Genomic DNA, 22,574 nt, shown 5'->3' with positions numbered 1-22,574 from the left:
TTCCTTCAGACTCAGTCTCCTGGGCTCTCAGAGAACGGTCAATACCCTGTCGGGGGAAGGGGCTAGCCTGCTGGGGTCCCGGGGACCTGACGCAGGGCCCAAGTGTGGAATTCACAGAGAAGAGGGTGGGGTGGGCCTTGGCACTGCTGGGACGAATGAGCAGGCCCTGGAGGCCTACCTGTGGCGCGCTGCGGTGGCCTGGCGTGGGCGGGAGCACAGAGCCCATGGCTCCCTGGGGCTCAGAGTCACTGCCTCCGCGAGGAAGTCTCGGCCAGCATCAGGACGTCTCGTGTGGATGGAGCCCTTCCAACACCTGCTGGCCAGGAATTGTCAGCTGAGCATCACAGGCCAAGAAACCGAGGCCAGGACTCTGAAGGCCGCACGTGGCTTCTTCGCGCTTTCCTCTTCTCTTGTCCTGCGCCTAGACTCTTGTTTCAGAGGACTCCTGAACACTACAGTGGTAAGAATGATAACGTCCTGCGAGTGGCGACTTGACGGGTTCCGGCAACGGCTCCTCCGGGAGGGGCCGCCATCCTGTCAATCTTCAGATGAGGGAGGCGCAGAGAGACGCGGTGCCCGCCTCCCCCTCGGCCTCACCACTCAGAAGGGCTCTGGCTGACTTCCAGGGCGGGCACCTGCCTTTCTCTCCCTGGGGGCTTTTTTTCCTGACAGCAAGAAGTTCCTCTCCATCTGTCTTCCAGGCCAAGAACACCGTTGTCGCCCTGGAGCAGCAGCTGTGGCAACCCCAGCGACTTCGCCCCTGGTGAGGGAAAGCCCACCATGCCCCAGACCTCCCCGCGGGGTCCAGGGCGGCTCCTGGCCCTGCTGACTGGCTTCCCCTCCCAGTTCTGCTTCCCCTGGTGTCTGCTGGGCCTTCCTGCGTTTTTCTGCCCTCAAACATTTGTCTCCATGTCTACTTCTCAGGGACCCCAGTTGAAGACAGAAAGGGAGAGAGGCGCCAAGTAAATCATTCGGGTGAACTGATGTCACCTGAGACGCCCCTTCAGCTTGGGGCTGCAGTGTGGCTGGCCCTGCAGCCCAGGTACCTGAGGCCATCCTCAGGGGATGCGTGGGGCCGCCATCTGGGTGAACAGAAAGCAACAGAAAGACGGGCCCCTTGCTGTCTGGTTCCACGCTCACCCCGCGCTGGGGCTGTGGGAATTCTCAGCCGAAGGGTGTTTGCAAAGCTGCTTCTGTTCAGCCCTGAACAGCGCCGCAGAGGCGGGAGGGGAAGACGGGCGAACACAGAGTTCTGCGCGACAGGAAATCACGGTGGAAAGCTGTGAAAATCATGTCTCCTTTTGAGGTATAATGGTTTTAATTTTCTCAGGCCCTGGTCTCCCTGGCAACAATTTAGAAGTGCATAAGCATTCGTGAATCAAAGTTGGGCACGTCTGCAGGTTTAATTATGTGTTATTGGATGGAAACTTTCCTTTTGATCTCAGCATTTAAAGGGATTTACACTTTAACAATTACATTTTTCCCTCCCAAAGTCAGCGTGCGATATTGAATAGCATCAGCATCGTCGGGTGGGAGGGGCTGCTGAGAAAGGCAGGGGAGGTTTCTCTTCCGTCTGGGACACAGAGAGGTCCCGTCTGCCTGCTCCTGTTCTTAAGAAGCGAGTGGGCTGCCCCAGCCACTCTGCTGAGGGCGACAGATACAGGCAAGGGTCTTCTGAGCCTCCTCAGCGGCAAACCAATCCCAGCTTCCCGTGGATGCCGTGGTGGCTGAACCCAGGCGTCCTTAGCAGGATCTGGTCTTAGCTTTTCTTTCCTCTTCTAAACTTCTCTTCCTTCACTTCACACCTTCCTTCTTCCTCCTTCTCCACATAACACACTTCATCACTTCCAAGTCATCATTAGGGACAGATACGCAACAGACCTGTCAGTCACTCTTCAGGCCTGAACCCAGAGGTTTCCAACACTTTATGCCAGAATTCCGTTTGTGTCCAGAAGTCTACGCCAGTGACTCAGATTGTTACGGTCCACATTCCCTTCTAGGAACTGCCCCAAACTGCGTATCCAGGCAGGCATTGGTGGGACAGGCGTCCATCTGCTTAGCAACATTCATTGGGTCAGTGTGCAAATGCTCTGAAGCTGAAAGGCCAGGCTACTTAGAGTTTCTCCTGGTCCCACGATGTACAAATCACTTTCCTTCACTCTACCCAGACTTTATCTCTAAAACAGGCATGATAAACCCTTACTGGTTAAAATTAAAACAAGACAATTTGAAGTGTTTGGCTTGGTTTCTAGATATTAAAAAACAAAACAAAACAAAACAAAACAAAAAAAAAAAAAAAAAAAAACACTTTCCAACTTCATGATTTAAAAGATCTGCAATGCTGGGTTTTTAGTAGATGGACAGATGATAAATATTTTAAGTTTGGCAGGTGATAGCGTTGATGAATCTCCTCTACTCTGCTGTTGTAATATGAAAGCCTCTGTGGACAAGCATATCTGGCTGGGACAGAACACTCAGAGTTGCTAATCGATAGAGAATAGAAGTCTATTTTGGCATGTGGTTCTGGAGGTCAGGAAGTCCAAGAGCATGAATAGAACTGGTATCTACTCAGATTCTGGAGAGGTCCTCATGGCAGAAGGACAGACAGATACGTGCTGATGATGCCAAACAAGAGGAGTAGGCTTGCTTTGTAACAACTCAATCTTGAGGTGACTGACCCAGCCCCAGAAGAGCAAGAACTCATTCATGCATGAGGTCTCCACCTTGAGACACAAACACTTCCTACTGGTCCCTCTCTGCAAATCTGACTGCATTGGAGAGCAAGCCTTCACACAAGTTTTGGTGGGGACAAACTGTGTTCAAGCCACAGCAGTACAGATGAATGGGTAAGACTGTTCCAATAAAATTATATTATATTTGCAAAACTAGAAGACAAACCAGATCTGGCCCATGGGCCACATTTTGCCAAGATTTGATTTAAACCAACCTCTATTTATTTGCTGCAGTTTTCTGGGTTGACAAGTTGGCTGAAGAGAGGCTGTGTGGCTTTTCTGACCTTGGCAAAGCCAGCTCCCATGTCTGAAGTCAACTTCCTGTCCCGCGTAGGCTGGATGACCTGGGACGACCTCACCTGAGGTGACTCGGCTCCACTCCATGCTGCCTCTTATCCTCCAGCAAGCTAACCTGGACTTACCCAAATGGAGCCTAGTCAGGGCGCCTGGAGACCAAACAGAGGCATGCGAGGTCTCTCGAGGCAGACACGTGGTATGACACAGCATCTACCCCATCCGCCACCTTAGGTTGGCCAAAGTAAACCACAGAGCCACCCGACTCAATGGCAGAATAAGTGACTCCGTCAGTAGCTGGAAGAGGGGACGATTGATACTCCAAGAAGAAAGGCCTATGGGGAGGGAGATTTTCAGACCCTTTACACCCACACAGAGGTGCACAAGTGCTCAGGAGCGCCGGCTACTGGCAGGCGCCCAAGCTGTGTCGGGTTTCGTAACAGAAATAGGAGCGATTACAAAGTTGTCGAGTCCCAGCTTTGAGATGCTCCAAGTCCAGACTGTGCAGTGAGTTCTGTTCACAAATTACTACAAGAGAAAATGTAAAGCAGAAGGTTTTCTCCAGCTTGAGGTTCTGAGCTCAGGAGATGCAAGCAACAAAAACACAGGTCCACAAAGTTCTGGTGAGTTTTGGTACCACTTTGGGACTTTCTCTCAGAAGTCTTCGTGACCTGTAGTCTTAGAAATATTTTAGGCCCCAGATGCCTGAATTTATAGCTTTTCCTTCTTCTTTTTTTTTTTTTTTTTTTTTTTTTTTTTTTTTTGTGGTGCTGGGGATTGAACCCAGGGCCTTGTGCTTGCAAGACAAACACTCTACCAACTGAGCTGTATCCCCAGCCCATGAATCAATAGTGATACAGCCCTCGCTCCAAGGTGGAGATTCCCACCATGACTGCTTTTCCCAGTTACCCCTAACTGTATCAGTCAGCACAGCTACAACTTTCTCATGATTTAAGGGAGTATTAGTCAATTTTTCTATGACATAATTCCATAGACTGGGTAGCTTATAAACTATGTGGAGAAATTTATTTCTCCAAGTTATGGAGTTGAACCCACCTTTTGACCCAGTTATCCCACTCCTTGGTTTATACCCAAAGGACTTAAAATCAGCATACTACAGGGATGCAGCCACATCAATGTTTACAGCAGCTCAATTCACAATAGCTAGACTGTGGAACCAACCTAGATGTCCTTCAACAGATGAATGGATAAAGAAATGTATGTGTGTATATATATATGTATATATATATATACACACACACACACACACAATGGAATATTATTTAGCCATAAAGAAGAAGAATAACATGGCATTTGCAGATAAATGGGTGGAAGTGGAGAATATCATACTAAGTGAAATAAGCCAAGCCCCAAAAAACCAAAGGCCAAATGTTTTCCCTGATAAGTGGATGATTATACATAATGGAGGTGGGGGGGTGGAGGCATGAGAGGAGAATGGAAGAACTTTAGATTATGTAGAGGGAAATGAGAGGGAGGAGGGGGTGGGGGTATGAAAGATGGTAGAATGAGGTCTGTCTCGTCATTACCCTATATATGTGTACGATTGAATGGTAAGAATCTACATTGTGCACAACCATAGAAACAAAGTTGTACGCCATTTGTGCACACTGAATCAAAATGCAGTCTGTAAAAATAAAAATAAATTGATTAATTTAAAAAAAGGTCAAGGCACTGGCAGAATTAGTATCCGGCGAGAGCACTCTTCCCAGCTCACGAGCAGCACCTTTGAGTTGTGTTCTCACATGGCCAGGGGGTCACGCTTCACCCTGGGGTCTCCTTTGCAGGGCTCTAGTCCCGTGCTCAGGGCCTGATCACCTCCCAAAGGCTACACTTTCAAACCCCATCACTCCAGAGATTAGGTTGTGATGTGTGAACTTAGGGTCACACACACTCGGCCCATAGCACCTACCTGACCTTGGGGTGAGAAAGAACCCCAGCACCATCTCCCCTGTGCATTTCTTGGTCTCGGTTACACCAGCACAGGCAAGACAGGGAAGCTATACTTTGGGAACCAACTGTAACTGGGACAGCATTTCGGAGAGCATCTCAGTTCCATAGGCCTTGAGGATGCTTGGCTTGTCCAGGAACAGTTAAGAGAGGGGTACATCAGGTTCAGAGTGAGAAAGTGGGACAGTGGTGATAGGCAAGGGTAGATAGTAGCCAGGACTGGCTCCCGATGGGCGATAGATTACAGGAGAAGAGTGAAAACAAGAGGGACAATCAAAACAAGCGCTAATGTCCTGGTCTAGGATGGTTGAGGTGGACCAGGGAGAAGCTGTTGGATTCTAGATTCTTTGTGCTTATAAAAATTGTTGAGATTTGATGAAGCAAATGTGAGAGAGAGGAATGAAGAACATCTCCAGGGTTTGGACCCGGGCCAACTTAAGGCCTGAAACGTTTGTCCAAGAGTAGCATAGATTGGGACAGGAGTTAAGTTTGGGAAGAAAAATCTAGACCTCGTTTTGACAAACACTACCTATTAATGTAAGTGGTAATCCTGGAGTTTAGAAGGGTCGGGTTTGAGGCATGAACTTAGAATCCCTGGTGCAAGTGTGGTATGGAAAGCCTGAAGGTACGGAGAGTCTCGAAGAGGGGAGGCAGGTGAGGACCGAGTCCAGGCACTACAGTATTCCAATTCAGAAAGGAAGAAGCAAACCAGAAGGGAAGAGCAAAGGAAGCTGGAAGGAACAGCCTCTGAGTTAGGCAGGAGAAGAACCCAGAGAGAATGGCCTTCTAGAACCCAAGGAAGAAAGCCTTCCAAGAGGAGCATGGGATCCACTGTATTGCACATGACTGGCAGGTTGAGAAAGGTGAGAATGGAGCTCACCACACTTGGCAAAGCCACCTGGAGGTCACTGGTGACTTGTCCTGGATACTCCTGGTTCAGTCATGGGGAAGAAAGTCTGAGAGCAGTGGGGGACTACGAGGGAAATTCAAGTAAAACAACTGTTTGAGGATTTGGTGGAAGCAATAGAATGGATCTACGAAGAACTTGCCAATAGTTTCAGTCCTGGAATTATTTGCTGCCCAGGAAATGAGCTTTGCTTTCTCACAGCAGAGCTCTAAGTTAAGACTACTACTGATATGATTTTATTCACTGGGTTGAAAGTTGAGTAGGATGAGTTTTCAAAGGTCCTGAGAGTTTAGAACACAATGACACCAAAGCACTGACATTACCTGAGATTAGCCTCATTTCTTTGTTCTCCATGAAAAATGTATCTAGTGAGACAGATTTATTCATTCATCCTCTGTGTCAACAGCTTGCTTAATCATGTGAACTTGAGTTCATCCATCCATCCATCCATCCATCCATCCATCCATCCATCCACTGCATCCATCTTTTCATCCATCTGTTCATTCATACATTCTATCCATTCATCCATCCATCCACCCACCCACCTGTCCATCCATCCATCCATCCATCCATCCATCCATCCATCCATTTATCCATCCATTCATCCATCCATTGCATCCATCTTTCCATCTATCTGCTTATTCATACATTCATACATTCTATTCATCCATCCACCCACCCACCTGTCCATCCATCCATCCATCCATCCATCCATCCATCCATCCATCCATCCATTTATCCATCCATTCATCCATCCATTGCATCCATCTTTCCATCTATCTGCTTATGCATACATTCATACATTCTATTCATCCATCCACCCACCCACCTGTCCATCCATCCATCCATCCATCCATCCATCCATCCATCCATCCATCCATCCATTTATCCATCCATTCATCCATCCATTGCATCCATCTTCCCATCTATCTGCTTATGCATACATTCATACATTCTATTCATCCATCCACCCACCCACCTGTCCATCCATCCATCCATCCATCCATCCATCCATCCATCCATCCATTTATCCATCCATTCATCCATCCATTGCATCCATCTTTCCATCTATCAGCTTATTCATACATTCATACATTCTATCCATCCATCCATCCATCCATCCACCCACCTACCTGTCCATCCATCTATCCATCCATCCATCCATCCATCCATCCATCCATCCATCCATCCATTTATCATTAAACAACTTTAATAGAGCCCTTCTCAATACCATGCTAGGTCTCATGGAGATATTTATAAGAAGTGTGTGTTCTCTGATGGGACCACATTTTAATGGGGAGAAATGCATGCTAATAATATAGTAATAGTGTAGGTATATGCAGATAGTAAAAGGGTGTGCTAATAGTGGTAGTAAGTTCATGCTAGTAGTGATTGGACAGGCAGATGGTATAAGTAATCCAATTTCTACGACAGGCACTTCTAAATGCTCTACATTAGCAATTCATTTTCCCTGTGAGACCCCTGAGGGGTAGGTATTATGATTATTTTACCCACTTTATATGTGCAAAGACTGTATTTAGAATCTCATATGGAACTGGTTTTAACATTATGAAAACACCCTGATATAAGCAATTGCTATGTAGATTTGAAACAAATACTTATAATATAAAACTTTTTTAAAGTAAAAATTCCTTCCAGGCTTTATTGTAAGAAGGAAAGAATGTTGTTCTGAATTCAAGGAGCTGGATTTTGGTCTGTTCGTGGTTAGCCGTGTGACTTTGGGCAACTTCTCTGCCCTCTCTGGGCCTCACTTTCTTCCTGTGTAAAAAGACTGGACCTGCATATAGAGCAGGTGGTGGTAGTGACTAGAGTCAGAAGATGCTCTGAATACAGTCACACAAGCTGTGCACTGTGCAACCCCCGAGCCATGTGCACAAGCTAAATGTGAACAGAGTTACCTGTATGGTGGTTGCTTTTTCCGGCCTTTTGCCTCTAATGACTGTTTAATTTGGTGGTTTAGAAATGAATCACTGTTGTTGGTGTGGGGGGAGCCATATCTCCCCCCTCCAATATTTTCTAGCCTATCTAGTTTTGGGGATAACTTAATTGTACCCAGAATTGCTCACGCAGAAAACAATCTTCTTGAAACTCCTTCAGCATCTCCACTGACTTCCCAAATTTCCCCAGAGAAATCTCCCTGCTGTGGAGGAATGTGTGCATCCTGAAGCAAACAGGCTGGCTGGAAATTCTGTGTCTTCACAGCTGAACGATTCCAAGCCAAGGGCCAAAGCACATTAGCATGGGAGTAGGGACAGGCCGGGAGTCCACCGCAGAAGCACGGGAGCAGCCTGCAGCGACAGAAGCTGGGCACCTCCAGGGGACGCTCACTCCTGAGGCGTTGGACTCTAAACCACAGCTGTATTCCCAGAATGGAGGCAGTGTGCCTCCAGGTTCCCAGCATGCTCACCGGCTGCTAGGAGGTGCCGATCATCTCCGGCTGTGTCACGAGCTACCCTGCCCTTTGTGGCAGCGAACAACAGAGATCACATGTTGTCATTTCTCGTGGTTCTGGGCTTCGTGGGCACGATGGAGCTGCTGGTGATTAAAGCTAGCCGTGAACTGAGGCCTCAGCAGTGCCCTTGGTCAAACACCCCCATGAGGTGTCTCTGTGCGGCCAGCATGGCGGCTGGGTTCCAAGAGCAAGGTTCCCAGCGTCCAGACTGACACTGCATGGCCTTTCGGGGCCGTTCCTGAGTGTCACACAGCATCCCTCCTCACTTCTGTGAGAAGTGTCTCGCCGAGACCCCAGGGAGAGGAGTCAGACTTGATGGGCGGAACGTCCCCCAGTTTGCAAAGATATCGTAAGGTCTCCACGTGCAGAGGGGCAGGGGACGGCTGGAGCTGAGACGCAGGCTGACTGCAGGGGGCGTGTCATCAGCTCCGTGCGACCTCGCTCATCCACAGCAGGACAGGGCTCAGCTGTGGACGTGACTCTCTGTCATCCACAGAAGACGCTCATGGGTCAGAAAATCCCTTAACATGGAAAAGTGGCTTCTTTCCACCAATGGAGTCCATGCTTCCTTTCTTGGGGAGCAGGAAGACAGTTTCTGCAGAAATTCTAAGCGGCCTGGGGAAAGGTCTGGTTAGGATGTTTTCCGTGCACGGCGGCACTCTGATAAGCTTTGCAAAGCCTTATTACATTTCTTAGAGAAATCGATGAGAGCATATTGAATGCAGCACTCTGAATAGAACATTTCCAGTGGCATTTGGCATGAGAAGGCTTTTATGAAGGCAGAGACTCTGGCTGAGGAGGCTGAAAGGTTCATCTAGAACATTCCATCCACTCGGTCATGCACGGGGGTCCTTAGGCAGCAGAAAGGAAGCCCATCTTTCACTCACAGGTTTTCCTATGTATGAAAACATCAGGTCTCACGTCCCAGTGGTATGATTAACACAGCTTTTGATGGACAACGTACTTCTTTTACTTTTTGAGAGCCTCCTGCCTTTGAGGACAACTCTGTGCATCGCTTTTAATTACCAGCCAGACTTGGACCTGGACAGAAAGCCTCGTGATTCCACCTACCCCTGGGCTTTCAATTCAGACTCGCCCCCGCTTCCTCTCCACAAATACCGCATGAAATTCCAGTTAGTTCTTTAGCTTTTCAGGTCAGTCTACGGCAGTAAAACGTTCCCCAATCATTTTTAGGTTAAAAAAAGAAAAAAAGATGTAATACTAAAGAGTGTCTTTTGACCAGGCATTTTAAGTAATCCAGTCTGGACTCAGCTCCAGACTCTAAGCTCGTTCTCTGCCTTCCCCCGGGATCCGCCTGTCCTCGGCTGGAAGCCAGCAGGGGTGGGGGCTGCCAGGGCCGTCTCCTCCTCTCTGCTTCTGTCCGTCACTTGCTGGCTGTCCGCTGGGCCCCTTCAGGGTTGGAAAGGATTTAGGAGGAGAGGCAGGGCCTGCTTGATAGACGCCATTGGATTTGCTCTTGGACCTTTTGGTTGCAGTAATTGGTGACCATGGGGGACCTAGGAGAGCTCTCTGGGGACGTCCTGCCCTACCCCCAGGAACCTCTCACCTGAGCTCCCTTCGAAGTGTGCAGTGTCTTCTCCTGGGTTGCTTACAGTGATCTCCTCCGTTGAAGCCCACTCTCTGCTGGGCCACCTTGTCCCCGAGGGAAGAGTCCCTTTAGCAGACCTGCATCTGGCCCGTAGAGACCTCTCCAGACTCTTTCCTGCCTACTCCGGACACGCAGGCCTTTCTGGACAGTTCTATCTCTGCCATACGGCATGTCACTAAGTGGTTTTCCTGCGGACCCCCTGGCCTGAGAGGAGACTCAGCATAACTCTCTCCCAAGAAGCCCCCCAAGTCCCGCCTGGTCCTCTGCTACCCAGGCAGCCTGTGTTCAGGTCCAGCACCGGCTGACGCACACCCTGAGCGAGGTCTAGGGCCTAACCAAGAAGCCGTGTGTCCCTGGCACCTCTCGCCGTTCTTGGCCTTCGTGGTCTCTTCCGAGACTGAATGACAGGGCCGCCTCTGTTGACTTAAGCGTGTTTTATTTTTCCCTTGACACTTCATTTCACAGGAGATGTCAACCAGGAAGCAGCAGAAAGAAGACCACCCACCAGCCCCTGCAATGTGGGGATGTCATAGCCTTCCTGTTGGTCTCCAGCCTCAGACCACCTGCCGCCCGGGGATAGCACATCAAATGGCCAAGTATGGACCGGTTCCCCAGCCTGCATGTGTGGGGGGAGCGTGGGCAGGTCTCCTCCACCCCCCTGAGAGCCGATCCACGTGCACAGTGCCCTTGTTACCAATGCTGAGCTACTTGACCAGAATGAATCCGGGCCTCTCTCTTCCCATCAAATGGATCTAACTAGGGAAATTCTCAATGGACCGACCGTCCCAGGGGATAGGTGGAGTTTCAGAAAACTCCTGGCAGCCCTCCAGTAGGATATTAATTTTGTTTTGTTTTTGTTTTGCGGTGCTGGGGATTGAACCCAGGGCCTTGTGCTTGCGAGGCAAGCACTCTACCAACTGAGCTATCTCCCCAGCCCCCAGGATATTAGTTTTTAAATGCCTTTAACAAGGAGCCTTTTGGAGGCTGCAGCCTAGAAACTCAGGCCCAACCTCGTGGTTGGCAACAGAGAGACAGGCACTTCACCAAGTTGTGAGGCACGTTCTAAGGCCAGCAGAGAATCGGCTGGCAGCTGGCGGGGAGCAGTGCCCGGGTCCAGCCCTGACTGGACACCTACTGGACACCTACTGGGAGCAGTGCCCGGGTCCAGCCTACTGGACACCTTTATCAGCCAAGAGACGCGAGGTGGGCCCGCAGTTGCTAGGAGAAGCACCCAGGTGGGCAGAGCACGGGCCCTGCTCCTCTTGCCCACCCGACAGCTTTCCTGCAGACGCAGCTTCGAAGGCAGTGATGGAGCCTGGATTTCCCCTCTCTCTCAGGCAGAGCCAGCTTGTTCAGACATTTCTATTAGATGAGGAGCCAGAAAATGAGAAAAACCCTGCTTCACGAGGGAGCTGTTCTCGCGGCAGAAGCCCGCCTGCTGGAAACGTGGGGGGATAGGCAGGGAAGTTTCCTTGGGGGATTTCTCTGTCGCTCCTGCCCCTCGTCCTCCCGCTTCCCTTCCAAAGCTGTCCTCTGGGGTCTTCGAGCACTACCAGAGTAGAGTCAACCGGCCACAGGACCACGGGACCTCAGAATCTCAGGATTACAGAACACTCAATGCCCGATGTCGTAGAGGAAGCACCCACTTCCGAGCCGGGCAGAGGGAAGGTTCGGGAACCATTTTGCTCACACGTGGGAGTAAGAAGGAGTTCTTGCCTCTCAAAGCCCTGGTCTCCTCATCTGCGCCATGGGGACAATGACCGTCAGGGTCCAACTGCACAAGTCGCCGGGTCCGCTGCAGTGGTAGGTCAGCCGCCTTTTTAGATCTTCGGGTTTTGAAACTGTAGAACATACCAGTGTTTCCGGAAAGCACTTTCTAGTTCCATTCCTGTTAATTTCCTCTGAGCATCTGCAGGCTGTTCGTGATCCTTGGAGAAGACAGCATTTGGAACGGAACTTGTCTGGGCCAGGCAGAGCCAGGGAGGTCTCTGCTTCAACACAAAAGCCCTCATGGAGCCGGCCAGACCCCAGGGACTAGGCCGAGTCCCCACTTCGAAGTCCATGCCATGGCTTCAGGGGCTTAAGTGCAGAAATTTGCACTGCCCCTGCCGTATCCATCTCAGTGAGTTTGGCCCACGATCCCAGCCTGTGAAGACACCAATGGATAGAATGAAATTTCCAATTTTTTTCCCCACTAGATTCTAACTTGTAAGATTTCCTTATAGAGAGGAACATGGGACACAAGCCTATCAAATGAAACAAGAGAGTAAACAGTCTTGGAAAATTTTCTTCTCTGACTTAGAAGGAAGAGGAAGAGTAGAAAAAGAACATGCTAAATAAAATTTACTTTTGATTTGGATGCTTTTTTTTCTCCCAACTTAAGATACCTATGTGTGACTTTGATGCCTGGAACTATAGCAGCCATCTTGTCACCTTGAGGAAAAGCCCAGAGAATCCAGAGCTGACAGTCCAGCATCCTGACGCCACAAGTTAATAGCCAGCCCTGAAAGCACCTACCTATAACTTTCCGTTATTTGCCAAACACAATGGTTTTCTTGCTTAAGCTGCTGTATTCTGATTCTATATCACATGTACTAAAAAGTCTTCCTAAATGATTCCAAAGTCTTAAGAAGGAGTTTCATCATATATTAATTAGCTTTCATGAAAATCAAATGAAGGGAAAGTCTAAATCAGTGGTACATGTAAACAAAGATTGCACATGGCCCCCTCACTTTTCATAATGACAGAGGGTGAACGTTGGCATTGCATCCTTCTGGAAACATCTCTGCGTGCTCAGTGGTTGGCTTCTTAGACTGGATTCATCATGTCATGATCTCTAGGGGTCCCGGGATGGCGGAAGCATATACAGAAATGCTGGGTGTGAGTCTGTCTTGAAACACATTCCACACGATTGTCTAACTTGCCTGCAGTGAGGCTTGGTCCCCATACAAGGTCCCATGTGGGTGGGCATTCAAGAAGGATTTAATGTACCCGGCCCGCCCACCGCAGCCTGGAGGCAAAGATGGACCAGGAACCAGATTCCAGGCACCGACTGACCTTCCTCAGCAGCACCAGGCAAGTGTGAAGGGCAGGCACTCCCACCCTTGTCCTAGTAGCACCTGCTTTAGGGACCCCACTCACGTCCTCCTGCCTGTTTTAGACCATCTTTCTCTTTTTATTTAATATGCATTTTAATTGACATATAAACACTGTATATAGTCATGACTTACCAAACAATGGTTTCATCTCGTACACGATGTGGGATCACCAAGTCTCTTTAATACCCAGCTTCTGAAACACCCACAGACGTGTAGAGTTTAGAATCATAAGTGTTTTGCACGGAGGCAAGTAGTCCTGGACTGACTCCCTGCCACTCAGACTCCCCGGCACGCCCTCTTCCCTGCAGACACCAGCGTCTTGGGTGTGTGACATCCTCCTCCCTCCACCTTTGTTTCACTGAGATTTGAAGGTGTTCATTTCTCCCTAAGAGCTAGTTTTTTCCACTGCTCTTTAATAGGATGGCCCTTTCATTTACTGGAGTGCAGAAAAGGGATTTAATTTTTTTTTTTTTTTTTTCTCAAATAGAAAATGCCTTTCCATGAATTGAGTGCAGTCTTGCGACTTCCAACCAGCTCCGGGCCCAGCCCCCTACGCAGAGGATTCACCAGTTAATAAGCCTCGTAGCGGCGTAATCCACCCCGGCGGGGGACGTTCTTAGCAATCCTTTGGAGGAGCAGGACTGACTCCAACTCCAGAAGCTGCACTTCTGTGGGGTCAGCCGGAGAGGCGCCGAGTCACCTGCTGGCCCCTGACCGGTGGAAGTTTGAGACTCTCGGTGAGGGCCAGATCGGATTTGAGAGATGTGCAGCGAGCAGCCAGCGCAGAGCCAGAGGGTGAGCGGCTAAGGGCTGTGGAATTGCATAGTTCAGGACTGAAAGCGAGTGGGCACCCGTGGGGCAGCAGCACAGGCAGACCTCCAAGTGTAAGGACGGACATGTCGTGCTCTGTGCTAGCAGGTCAGAGAGGCAGGGCCGGCTGCAGGACAGCTTTGCCGGAGGGTCTGGTAAGAGCCCACCCAGGGAGGGCTGTGCGTGGTGGCATCACGTGGCCCACCTGCGTCACACCCGATCCTCACCTGCTGCTGGCTGATTCTCGTGCGCCTGGTTCCTCCAAGTCTTCCTCTGGTGGTGCACCATAGCCCTGCTACCTAGCAAACCAGGCCAAAGGGAATGGCTTAAAGGCCACTCTGATTCATTTTGTTGGATAGGGGATTATATGCACCTGTCTGTATATGTATGTGTACATTTTGTTCATCCATCAATCCATCCATCTACCCATCTACACATCCACCCATTCATTCATCCATCCACCCACTTACCCATCCATCCATCCACCCCACTATCCATCTATCCACCTATCCATTATCTATCCATCCATCCCTTCATTCATCCATTGATCTATTCATCTAATTACCCATCCATTACCTACCTATCCATCCTTCCATCCATCCATTCATTATCTATCCTTTATCTACCTACCAACCTACCTCACCGTCCTCATTTTTTCTCAGCCCGATTACTAACAGCCCTCTTTAGAACCCTTCTTAAGGAAATGCAAGATTTATGAGCCATTCAGAACACAGCTCTGTCCACATGGTCTCTAAGTGCATTCTGCCCACAGGCAGCAATTGCTGGTAACCAAGATTTGGGGCTTCTGTGCACAGAATCCCTCTTCTTGTGTCCAAAAGAGGGGGATGAAGAACGTACCCTGGGGCTAAAGGTGAGCTAGGAAATGGGTTGCTTTGAGAGGAATGTGATTCCTGCCACGGAATTTGAATCCAATTTGACAGTCTGATGTTTGATAGCTGCGCAGAAACTTCTCAGTACTATAAATGAGGGACGTACCGTTGAAAAATCGAATGCTAACTCAGACAGAGAAGGCTTGTTTAGATTACAGACGAATGCAAACACCTGAGCCCATTAGCATTCACGACACCTGGATCCGCCCGGTGCTGCGTGAAAGCCCATGACTCTGGAGGATACCACGTGTTCTGAAGAGACTCGCCAAGACCCCCACTTCTGCAAGTGCTTTGGGGCTCATTTATAGTAATTCTGCAAGTCTGCTAATTGTTCCTGTGACCTAGAACGCACAATCTAACTTTCAATGGCTCTTGCTTTTCTCATCCATAAAATCATAAGGTTGGTGGAGTAGTCATCTAAGGGCTGCTCCACTGAACACTCTGCTCAGGGGCCCAGGGCTGGAACAGTGATATTTTGACTTCTCAGTAATCTGGCTGCTCTCCTTCCCTGCTTGCTCTGAGTGAGCATGCTCTGCCTTCTCTAACCTACCCCAAACGTTAGCGTGGCTGATGGTCTGACGCCCACAGACTCAGAACGCAGAAATGGTGGCTGAGACACAGCCGCTTGCTGACTCTCCATGGGTGACGTTCCTGGTCTGTCTGGGTCTTCAGGCTGGGAAGGTTTGGCTAAGGCAGACGGGAAAGCTGAGGCTGGACGAGGAAGCGCTGGCCAGGACACGGTTCACCAGGAGCACTAAATCCCCGAGGCTTAGGAGCTTAAAAACAGCAACGCCACGCTGTCCAAAGAACCAGGTTCTGGGTGGGTTGCGGGAGGCTCTGTGTGGTGAGTAGCACTGACCTTTACTTCCGGGGCCTTCCTCAGAGTGAAAAGCTCTGCGGCAAGCTTTCTACGGCGGGCACCGCTGTCACCAGCCAGCTCATTGAGTTTGCTGGCCCTGAACATGCTCCAGGGTGGGGGGTGATGCCATGATGTAATGCCACGTTCCTGCCCTCTGCTCCCTCCTGCCATGACTGACGCCTTATTTATGAGACTGGAAACAAAACAGAACAGGAGGGCCTCGGCCAGGCCAGGCCAGGCTGGAACAGAGCCCAGCCGACCTCTTCTTTGTCCTCGTGTGCACCTGAGATGCCCAGGTTCAAGTCAAGCAAGGGAAGCCCAGGAGGCAGGCAGGAGTCCTTGAGGCTCTGCCAGACAGCTCTAGGCAGGACAGGAACACGCTCGCAGCAGCGTTAAAGGACCTGCTGGGTCGACACCTGGAAGGAGATGGCAGCAGACAGGGAGTGCTCCAAATAGAGCCGCCACCAGGTCAGTCAAGGTCAGAATGACCCAGCAGACACCAAGGTAAGCGAGAACGAGGATGACAGGGCCAACACCTGGGCAGCAGGCCCCCCTGGGAAGCGTGCCCACCATGGGCTGAGTGGGGACATGGCAGGCAATCCGCATATCCCATTTCTGGAAGGAAGAACCAGAAACCAGCCCTGCCAGGCTGCAGCTGGAAATGCATTGAGCCAAACCCTGTGCCAGGGTGTGGGCTCAGGAAGCCAGGAGGAGCAGCACCTGTCCACAAGGAATTTACCTTCCAGTTCTGGGAAAACGTAGGGTGCAAAGACCAACGGAATAGAGTTGAGAACCCAGCAGCAAGTCGTGTGTGTTTGGTCCAATTAACCTCAGCAATGGCGCCAAGGCTGTCTGCTGGGTGTGGGTGTGGTTTACTTGGTCTCCAGCAAGGCAGTGTTGGGAGGTGACTCATCAGTGGTCACTGGGTGCTGCCTCAGGAGAGATCAAGCTAGTTTTTGGGGGACCCTGATTATTTCAGAGAACAGGGTGTTGTCAAAGAGCAAGACTCTCTTTTGTTAGGAACATGGTGTGCGTACTTCTACAGGCATCAGGAGGACAGGCCTGTTGCTGTCCCATTACTGAGTCATCGTGTAAGACAACCCTGATCGACAGCATCCGTACTTGCAGTGATATGAAGTCTGCATTAGAGGACACAAGCTGGAAGGTCCGAAGAGCATCACATGGTCCCTGTCACTTTGTGACATACCAGCTGACCTCTCCTTTTCCCACAGGCTCCTGCCATGGTGGCATCTGCTATGATATGATTCAGTGTGGGGTGGGGTCCCTTGTCAAAACCATACTATTTGGATTTTTAGTCTCTAAAACTGTGAGCACATAAAACTTTGTCCTTTGTAAAGTACCCAGACTCAGGTGTTTTGTTATAACAGTGGAAAATGGACAAATACAACATGCGATGAAGAAATGTCTTTTGTTTTTGTTTTTGATTCCTGTTAACAAGTGCTGCTGGGAGATCCACGGTAGAAGGGCGATGTTGGACCCTTACCTCACACCTTACATGGAAATCAATTCCAACTGGAAGAGCAAAGGAGTGCAAACTCTAAAAGCTTCAGGAGGAAACGTGGAAAGAGACATGAGGAAAAGGTCATTTTGGGTCCACACAAGTGTGACCAAGAAGATGGACTAGAGAACTGCAGCAGAGCCGGAGGCTCCAGCTGCTCAGCGCTGGGGTCAGAAGGGGTCTCAGAGGAAGTGGTAACAGAGTGAAGCTCTGAAAGATGGAAACGGGCCAACCCTGGAAATGAGCCAGGAGCACTGTGCTCTAGGCCAGTGACCGACCAACTGCCAGGCTCTGAGAGAGGAAAGGACTGGCATTGAGGGGAGCAGAAAGGAGGTCCACAGATGTGCACCCAGACGTGGGTAATGAGGGAGGCAGCTGGGGGACAGATGAGGGTCAGGGGACAAGGACATGGGGGCCGTAGCAACATTTGCATTTTGCTCTCAGGGAAATGGAAGCCCACGGGAAGGCTTAACCAGGGGAATGGCGTGACCCCATTCAAGACTAGAAAGCTCTTCTCCTGCCATGGGGAGTGTGGATCAGAGGAGACCAGTGCACCCTCCAACCTGGTCACAGGTCACTCGGGTCAGGGTCACAGTAGGGCTGGCTGTGAGGGGTCCCTGGACTCTGCATGTGTTTGGGAGACACCGGAGCTGATGGGGTCACTGATGGCTGGATTGAGGCAGAGGGAAAGACTTTGAAAGGTGAGTGCTGGGCACCCGCGTGGACGCTGAGGTGCCACTGAAGGAAACTCTCAAGTTCTGGGGCAGGTTGATATATTTTGGGGAAAATGTGGTAGTTCTGCTTGGGTCACGTGAGTTTGGTGTTTATCAAGCACCCTTCTGGCGGATTTGCATAGGCAGCTGGATTCATGAGTCTGGGGCTCCAGGAGGAAATCTAGGGTGAAAATAAAAAGGCAAAATATGTGTGTGCATTGGTGGTGGGTGTATGGATCCACACCTAAATGACTTTGGATAGCCCCTGCACGAGTGTGCATGCACCTACCAACGCACTTGGAAAACTGCACGTGGGTGGCACTACACAGGAACGCTGTGTGCATACATGCACATACACACGTAGGCACACAACTATGAACAATGTGTGCACGCAGGACTCTGAATGATGAGTGCACGTGTGTACACATATCCCTGCACGTGTGACCTCGAGTAACTCTGTGTGTGGGGAGGGGGAGGTGTGCCCACGTGCACTGTCTCAAGAATATGTGTGTGCCTCGTGTACATTGATAATTCAAAGCCCCCAGGGCAGGGGGTCCTCAGAGTCAGAACCTGGCCTGGGATATCCACATTTCCCCCTGGAGACCGAGAGTCAGCAAGGAGCAGTGAGTCCAGGAGATGGAGCTGGGTAGCAGGAAGGCCAAGGGGTATGGTGGCCCGGTGGCTTATTGGAGAAAACAGCAGGTGCCTACTTAGAGCACAACCTTGCCAGGAGGCTGGGCTGCCAGGGGCTGACGAGCCTCCCTCTGCCACACCCTCCACCATGATGTTCTGACACACCTCAGGTCCAGAGCAATGGAGTCAGCCTGGCATGGACTGAACCCCTGAAACCATGAGACAAGATGAGCTGTTCTTCCTCTAAATTGTCCTTATCAAGTATTTAAGTCACAGGGACACGAAGCTGATGAACACATTCATCCCTCAGAATTACACAGCAAACAACGCCATGGAGGTGGGATCCGGAGAGCTTGTCCAGCTGGCTGTGCAGCGTCCAGACCAGAGGGCCAAGTACCGACTGCAGAAGTCCCAGAAGGGGAAAGGACAGTCCCCAGGAAGATTTTAACACAAGAAGTACGGGTCACTGCCTTGGGGCAAATCTGGACTGATCTCCCGGCCCTGTCCACTCTCCAAACCCCAGCAACCCCCCCTCGTCAGGAGAAGCAGGGTTGAAACCCATCTCTGATGCACAAGAGCAGCACAGCTGTTTAAAAATCACTCAGTTGCTGCGACCCGGGTTCCTCACCGAGCTGGCAGGGGCGCCAGGCCGATGCAGGGGCACGGAGGAGGTGACATGCAGCTCAGCCTGTCTTTCCAGCGGTCTTCTGATCAGATTCATAATGAGTTATGAATTTTCATTACTTGTCTTCCTTCTCCAAATGCAGGGAACACAGCTTCCAAATTTGTCCCTGGGGTATCTCTTATCTTGCAGTTTTGCTCTTTAACTTCTGCACCATAATTAATTAAGGCACGCACGTGTGTGTGTGTGTGTGTGTGTGCGCGCGTGCTTGTGAGTTGCCTCCTCGTTGCTGCACGCCCAGCCTGGTGGCAGACTCTTAGCAACTGCCTCATGTCCTCAGCAGGGCGGTGCAGTCGGCAGAGGTTCAAAAATTCCATTTCCTGAGTGAATGAACGATGTAGACGCATGCACACCACACACACACACACACAGAGTCACACATCTGCACACTCACACACACACACAATCCGAGGAACAGGATCATTAAAATATTTTTGAAAAATCCCCTTCACAGCCACATCGTCTGTGCCATCTAAATCACCACTTGGCGGAATGAGAAAGAAGCATCATGGAATCAGGCGGCGAGAGCCGGGCATAAACACGTTGAGGATGAAGATCCTGTTGGAGAAGAGAGGGGAAAGCAAACCGCTTCCCGCTAATGGAAGAGAAAGATCTGAGGCAGAAAATAAAAGGCAACCGGAAACAAAAGCAAGATGAATCGCTTCCATTCTGCAAGGAGCTCGGCGAGACAATGGAGCTAAATGAGTTACAATCCCTGACAAAGATCTCCTCTGTCCTCCAAGGGCTTTTATTGTCTGCGCCGGCCAAGAGTTATGTTTTATCTTCCCAAAAAGAGCCCGTGTACTTTATTTTACGCCTGCCGCCTCGCCTCGCCGGCCTCCCGCTTGCTGAGATTTAAGTCCGCTATTGTCGCGCTGTATCTCTGATCAGCCTTAAAGATCTGAAAAGCCCTGAGTTTGCAGGAATAAAAAAGGCCTTCTGGTTTGACAGCCACCGATCCCGCGGGGACCTGGACGACATTCCTGCACTGTGAAGACCACAGAGCCTCCAAGGACAAGCCGCAGCCCCTGCTGGCCCGGCGCCTTTGTGTGGACACCCGCCAGGGAAAGGGGATGACGGGAGGGCCTGGGCTGCTCCCACCAAAGGCAACAGGGAAAGCCCTAGCCGAGCAAGGCGTTGGGGGCGAAGGGAAGGTGGAGGGAGAGTCAGGGGAAAGAAAGGTTAAGCCACGAGAAGGAGCTCCGACACCTAGACCCCGCTCGGCTACTACCAAGCGGCTTGCCTTTGCCTCCCTGGACCTCAGTTTCTTCATCTGTAAAATGGGCTGAGAGCCACCGGTGGCACAGGGCAGTCAGAAGCAAATGCAGGTAAAGCCCACATCTGTGGCGGAGGTGCCCCTACCATTCCACTCGTGGTTATTATCTTTACAGTGAGCTTTCTGTACTCTGGCAACCCTTCCAGTAGTTTGTGATTAATACCTTTTTAACTCTAATGAGCAAACTATTAGAGCACAATTAGGCAGAGGGAACGACATTACTCTCCCGATTAAAAGCCCGGTACCCAGAGGATGAGGCCTGGACACTCTAGCCTGCCTTTCCACCTGGCCTGCAACTCCCACCTCGGTCCCTCCCCGGCCTGTGCAGGCTGCACCAACCACCCCACTACACATGCTCACTGACCACCCAAGCTGAACTGGCCTGGTGTCCTAAGCCTGAACATAGCATGTACTCAGTCTTTCCTTCCATGACCCCAGAGTGAGGGAAGGGCAGTGGGTGGGGAACTTCAACACCAGCTTCCATGCCCAGCCAAATGACCCCTCCCCAGGAAGCCACCGCTCACCTGGCCCTGAAGCCCTGGGAGTTGATTTTCTGCTGGACGGTGCCGCACTGTACAGAGTGTGGTCCCTGGCCAGCAGCAGCCCCACCAGTGTCCCCTGGGAATTTGGTAGAAATGTACACTTCCAGGCTCCACCTCAGGCCCAGGGTCCCAACACTCGGGTGGTGCTCAGCAAGCTGAGTTTTAAGGGGCCTTCCAGGCAATTCCCGTACCTCCAGCTAGAGAGCCCAGCTCTAGGCAAACTCCCCTTACAACGGGCCTCACGCTCCTTCAGCGTCACTCAGCCAAACACGAGTGTCCTGAGAGTGAGCTCCTAGCCAACTTCTCTTACTCGCCATTGTCTTAATTTCCCTTATGTAAAAAATGGGAGTTGCCATATTACGCGATAGGACTGCTCAAGATTAGCATTAAGAGATACAAAATAAAGCATCCCAAACATCCATCCCCTCCAATCCCTCCAGCTCCTCAGGACGGTCCAGACTGCACAGCAGCCAGCTGCCACCTAAACGTGCCCCCCACGGTGCTAACAAGACCGTGAGACCTCGCCGAGGGGTATCGTCCCAGGAGGAGGGAGCCTGCTGTGCTTTGGGGAACTCGGGGATCAGGCCCCAGGCATCAGCAAGAAGGGCCTGAATCGGTGCAAGTGACTTCCACACCAGCCAAGTCCGACTTCTCCCTGTGGTTCTGGATGGCGGGGAGGGAAAGAAGGAGCGGGGCGACACCCAGGTGAGGCTGAGCCGAGTCAGCCCAGCCAGGGCGAGTTCCGGATGGCTGAGGCACCATGCCACCAGCCCACTGCCACCCTGTCCTGGCTCAGCTCCTGGATGGGGCTCGTCCCCATCGGTAAGTAAGCGTGCAGAAGGATCCAGAAGGGCATGCTTCTGTCCATGAGCCTTATTCTGAACTTTGAAGTGTGTCACCGAGACTGCCGAAGGGAGGCTCGATCACTACACTTCTGTGCCCCCTGTAGCTCACGTACCAGATAAGCCTTGGAGCAGGCGGCGGCAGCTCTGCCGGCTGAAGTCGTGCGTGCTTGGTGATGCAGATGACACAGGCTGCAGGGGCAGGCAGGGCCCGCGGGAGTCTGGGAGGAGGTCCTAGAAGCCAGTCTTGGGTTCAAAGCCATCTGGGACTGACACGGGCAGACGGGCCTCAAGAACCATCCCGGCAAGAGGAGAAGCTGAGCGACCCCGTTACGCTAATAAGAGGCTGTGGGCTCCTCTCGTGGCACTTTCCGTGGTTTGCAATTATCGTTGGAGTTCTCGGCACGGCTCCCCACCTCCCGAGTGTCCCAGCAGGGCAGGGACCGTGTCTGATGCTTTCCCCACGTTACCCTGAGCATGCAGTAGGTTCTCAATATATGCTTTCAATATTAATGCCAATGACTCTTTTTAAATAAGCGAGTGAGCATGAAATATTTAAAGTCTAGTGAAGGAATCAGGCCATCTGACTGAGGTGGTGCCTCATTGGGAAGCTTTGACGTTCTCGCTGGAGAGCCGAGACGTGACTCTATAGTCGACAGAGAATCCCAGGCTGCTGGGAAACAAGAACTATTTCTCACAAGTTCCGACCGTTTGTTGAGGAGCTCAA

The sequence above is a fragment of the Sciurus vulgaris genome (genome assembly GCF_902686455.1).
Source record: "Sciurus vulgaris genome assembly, chromosome: 18".
NCBI lineage: Eukaryota > Metazoa > Chordata > Mammalia > Rodentia > Sciuridae > Sciurus > Sciurus vulgaris.
Note: the sequence above shows the minus strand (reverse complement) of the source record.